A 5,920-nucleotide genomic window follows, 5' to 3' on the forward strand; every position below is an offset into this window, starting at 1 on the left:
TATCCACGTCTTATTCTACGAAACATAATCAGTAATACCCCACTATATTTGTTATAAGCTTTTATGGGTCTTAAAGAAGGCGGATGCAAGGTTAGCCTAACTTTTGCTTATTACTTATAGGGATTGTATTTAGGCTTTATTTGTGAAGATCCTCTACTAAAAACGTTTAAGAATAAAAACTTGATGTCAGAGAAGTGTTTTTAGTTAGCTAAAACTATTACTAACCATTTTCATGAAGTGAAATAAAGATAAAAATAAATAAATAAATAAAAAGACCCACTAAATACTATAAGAGTACATAAATAATACTAAAATACCACATCACAGAGCTTATTTTCTTCAAAAATTCAAAAGCCAATGCGTTTTTTGTTGTTGCTAACTTCTGAGTTGGCCTACAAAAATACATCATTCCTGCAGAACTCTTGAATGCATTATTTCAGTGCAGTGCATTTAGGGATTGCCTTTCGAAAAAGATATGCAATCCAAGAATTTGGACATAAAGGTATCTTAAGAGCAGCCTAAATATAGTCCCTATGATGCCTCAAATGCAGCTCACTAGGCTTTGAAAAAGAGCCTTAATGTAGCTGAGAAAACAATAATATCTGAAGATCTGTGGATTATGTGAAGCAACCTATAGGAACCCTCGTGTTTCTAGAAGAAGTAGATGGAAGCTGGATCAATTAGCCTTACTGATAAAGACTGAAAACGTAAGCTAAACTTGGGTGGTTAATTATCTCTAATTCCAGAGCTTTACTATTGGACTAATTACCTCCCATCTCATTCATATAGTTAACCTGATTGCTCATTGATTGGTTTTTATCAATGGCAGACGTTGTGTGGTTTTGGTAACTTTAACTTGTTCAAAGAGTCCGTGATTAGGTCAGCCTGGTGGAAAGAAAAGTGTGGATCAAAGAACGCTGTTGGATGGGGTGCTGATTTATTTCTACTTGACAGATTGTTATTTTCAAGTGTCAGTCTTTGTTTTCGGTGATGCATCCCTGAAGTGCTCAGGTTACCAACTTATGACAGAACTGAGAGTTTGGTGGTTTTACGGAAGCAAGAATCGGCTGTAGGTGGCGCCCTTGATCCACGCATCCTTAATGTAAATGTCTCTTTGCTGCTGCCGCTTAGAAATGATTTACCAGTCTCATGCAACAGCGTGTCATTATTTCCACATAAATACGCCGTTTTACTTTGTCAGCTCCCTGTCACTTTAGTACCTCTACCGTACAGCCTGACATTTATTCTACCATCTGAACCCAGATTTCCTCTTAAACAGGAGCATGGCAGATATTTGTCTTTCATGAGCTGTTCATTTTATTTTTTATGTTTAAGTCTGTGATTCTTTGGTTGTTTTGTTAATTGTTCGGGTTACACTAAAAAGTTGCATATTTATTTGATAAAATAAATCTTAAAAATGATCAGTTTAGGCAATAGATTTCACGGCAGCTTCAGATATTAAGACAATGTTGTAGCAACCCATGTGTTTAGGACAAGCACCCTATTCAAGAAGATAATATTATTGGTCTTATTCTCAAAGGAGACTTTGGTGTTTTAAAAGGCTCTCAGTTCTAGTGGACCATAGTGACCCAGGCGTGTACAGACGAAAGTGATGATTGTTATAATTTGCCTGTTTTCAAAGGCGTAAATACGGAGACGTGAAAGTCAAAGGTGAACTGCATAAAACTTCCTGATCAGAGGGGGGCAATGGAGGGAGGCAGTCTCAAACAAGTAGCCAATTCACACAGGAAAGATTTCCATAAGCAAGCTTTACTATTTTTTCCTACTTTTAACTCCGAGCCGAAAATGAATGGCAGTCTAATTTGTGCAGGCTCCGTCTGTCAGTCTGAGCTACAGGTTAGTTGATGAGTGTTCTGGAATTTGTGTATTCAGGACATTTCCAGTTATTTACCAAATGTTTGGTCAAATAGTGCTGCAGAGTTTTATGTAGCCTACTACTTTCATGAATTAAAGTATAGCTGACAAATAAAGGCCTGTTCAACAGCAACTCAGAGGAAAATTGTATTGGTCTTAGGATGCTCTTTCATAGCTCAGGATTGGTTTCTCTGTTTATAAGATCTTGTTCTGTTCGTTTAATTTATTTGTTGTTGTGTGGAGTTGATGTTTCGTGATCGTGTGGTCTGTGTTCAGCAATGAGTTCTTAAATATATTTTATTTTACTGTCAACGTTGTATCAGATGTTTCTCTACATTCCTGTAGGACAAATAGAAACAGATCCAGTACAAATGGGACTCTATCTATCTATCTATCTATCTATCTATCTATCTATCTATCTATCTATCTATCTATCTATCTATCTATCTATCTATCTATCTATCTATCTATCTATCTATCTATCTATCTATCTATCTATCTTATTAAGCAATATAAACAACATATTACAATGATTTCTGAAGGATCATGTGACACTGAAGAATGGAGTAATGATGTTGAAATTTCACCTTTGACATCACTGGAATAAATTACATTTTAAAACATATTAAAATAGAATTGTAATATATTACAATGTTAATGTTTTCACTGTATTTATCAAATAAATGCAGCCTTTTTGAGCATATAAGACTTATTTCCGAAACATAAAAAAATCTCCCCAAATTGTTTACAGTTGTGTATCTCGTTGCTGTGTAGGAGAAACAATTGAGACATTAAAGAAAACTTGTGTTTTTTCACAAAATGTCTCGTAATTACATATTATGTGTGTTTGTACCTCAAAAATAAAAATAAAATGTAGCACCTTAAAAACAAGAGGTTGCCCTGGCTTATTTCTGCCCCGTTACTCTTTCAGTGCTGTTTTTGTAAGTCGTGGTAATCGGTGGGATTAGCCCGCTAACACAGACAAAGCGGTCACTGAGCAAAACAGTTAATGAAGAGTGCTATTAGAGACGTCCTAAGGGCTCGACTCCAGAACTTCATCTTGCTTTAACAAGCAATTTGCCATTACTGCATGCTTGCCGGAGATGTTACTCTTCCTTGGCCCTTAAAGGCACGGGAAACAGAACAACATGTGATGTCATTTAGAAAGATGCACAAAGTAGTTTAGAAAGTCATACAAAAACATTCCCATGCTCACACACACACACATTCACACATGCAACCCATTGAAGTATGAACATTTAGCTACTTTTAATGATTGTTATCAGGAGAGCAAGTTACATTGCCGCACTTTTGCCTCAGGAGCGATCAGATTTAAATTCAAGCTGTGTGTTTAAACTGGATTTAACCTTTTACAATAGGGATTGCAGGCTGTAAGATTTGACTTGAGTTCAGTAGAACTATAGTCGATGCTAAAATACATTAAGTGAGAAAATCTGCACATTAACCCCATTCAAATGCAATCAGCTTAAAGAACAAACTTAAAATGGATACTATTTTTTTTTTTTTATATATAGTTTCATATAAACATTGAGTGAAACTTCAACACACTGTAATGGCTATATCAATTATGTTTCTTTCCATTACTCAAATATGTTTCATGGTTCAGAAGATCAATTATGTTGAGGTTATTAATGTTCTGGCTTGATCTAGGAAGTCATTGATGAATGATTTCTTCGTTTAATCTAAATGTCAGTTAACTTGTTGTTCATTTTTCAGAACCGGTTACCCTGTCTGTGACGCCCTCCCCTGATGTGACAGAGTGACACTGTTTAATGTTAAGTCACAACTTCAATGGCCTCTCCACACAGGGGCCCATTGTTCTCTTTGACTGACTTCACTGTTCACCAGTGATCCTTTTCACATAAACTCAAGTGCCACATCAAAAATGAACCATGAGAATGATTTGTGTTTTGAATTAAGTTATTACAAGAGCTCTATTGTCGATTGTTGCAATGTAGGATACAACTTATAAGCCAGGACCAGATGTTCGAAAGCCTGTTTTGTGATCACCTCCACCAATCGGGGTGAAGACTTGAAGGTGTTGCAGTTCAAGAAGAGGGTGATGTTGCTTCTGTGGAGAATGGATTCAAGTAAGTCAATGCATAGAAATTGTAGAGCCAAACACTATAGAACATAAGCAGAATTTGCCCATAAAATGGTGATCATAAGATAACTTGAAATTTTGAACTTTGGTAGTCAACTCTTCATTAAGCTCTAATGTTATCATCTTAATGCTTCTGTTACTGTGAACGCTTAGTTACGTTTGACAGTTTGGGGTCAGTAAGATATTTTTTCAAATACTTTTATTCAACAAGGACACATTGAATTAATCAAAGGTGACAGTAAAGATATGTATAATGTTACAAAAGATTTATATTTAAAAAAAAGAAAATATACATTTATTCATCAAAGTTTCCACAAAAATATTAAGCATCAACGAATCAGCATATTAGAATGATTTCTGAAGGATCGTGTGACACTGAAGACAGTAATAATGCTGAAAATTCAGCTTTGCCATCACATGAATAAATTACATTTAAATTCAAATAAAAACAGTTTAATATATAATAATAACATAACACAATATTACTGTTTTTACGATCACATAAATGCAGCCTTAGTGAGCATAAGAGACTTCTTTCAAACACACACACACACAAATCTTGCAGACCCCAAACTTTTGAACATTAATGCTCTTATAAATGTTCAACATTTGGGAATGAGGGTTGATACACATAAAAAATAAATAAAAAAAACTTAACCTTATCAAGACATATTAAAAGATATTTTAACTGGAAAAATTAGCCAAAAATACTTTGGAACAGGATTTTATACTAGACTGTAAACTAGCAAAATCTTGTATGAGAAAATAGACAGTTATAGCAGCGAACAGTAGCAGCAGTTACTAAAGTAGGATTGGTCAGAGAAATGATTCTAAGGTGGGTCTTTGCAAAGGGTCAATTGCAACCAAAAAATGTTTTTTCTTTTTCATATTCTACGGACATAGCACTGTGATTGGCTGGGCTTGATTGAGTGCCACGTGATGGTCCCTCCAGTTCTACCTGATTTAAGTGATTGTTGATGTTTCTGTTGCCTTGTAAAGATGCTATCTGAGGTTTTCCTGCTTTACTAACTCACTATGATATTTATAGTTGTGTGGCTTGAGAGAGAGGACTATATAAATCATTTTTCTGTACTACACGCTTATAAATATATTTAATGCAGTAGGTTTTCACATTTTAAACATCCATTGGCTTTCACATTGTGGATAGAAACATGCGGTTACCAAAAGGTTTTATTTTCCCAGGACTAATCTGCTGGACACTCACACAGTTACGCTGAACCCACTATTAGGGCTAAAGTGTGAGAAAATGAACCCCGGCACTGTTCGCTGAGCAATGACCCTGAGTCGACAGCTCAGAAAGCTGTGCACCGACATGTGGCATGATGGGTATTGTGCTTGTCATCTTCCCAGTCACAAATACCCCTTAAAGTGCACACATACAGATGCACTCAGAAAGTCAGCTGTTAAAACACTCGAAATTACGCAGATGATTGTTTCCGTGTGGAGCTGGTGGTCTAAAGGTGCCAAGCGGAATGAGTCAGGTCTGTTAGGGAGCTGCGGTGAATGGCATGGATTTCTTAGACTACTGACATTCCTCTTCACTGCGGTATTCACAACCTTCACTGTAATAATCCTCCCTGTTCATCAGGTGTTTTAAATTCATCCCCAGTGATGTGTAATGGACACCTCCACTGGGGAGGGTGAAAATAGCTCCGTTAGGTGCTGGGGCTGTGAGATACGTCTACTTAAATTCTGGAAAATTCTTCAATAGTGACTACATGAAACACATTGAAACAGTTCGTGGCAGCTGTGTGAAAAATGTAAACACTCTGTCTTATAAAATCTTAACGAAGTTGAGATTTGTGGATGACAGAATAGGTATTGAATAAACCTTCCATTTCGTTCAAGAATGTGGGCTTGATGAGAAGTATAGGAAAGAATAGAGCAGTGCTCAATAAT

Source organism: Leuciscus leuciscus (genome assembly GCF_965113295.1).
Source record: "Leuciscus leuciscus genome assembly, chromosome: 21".
Taxonomy (NCBI): domain Eukaryota; kingdom Metazoa; phylum Chordata; class Actinopteri; order Cypriniformes; family Leuciscidae; genus Leuciscus; species Leuciscus leuciscus.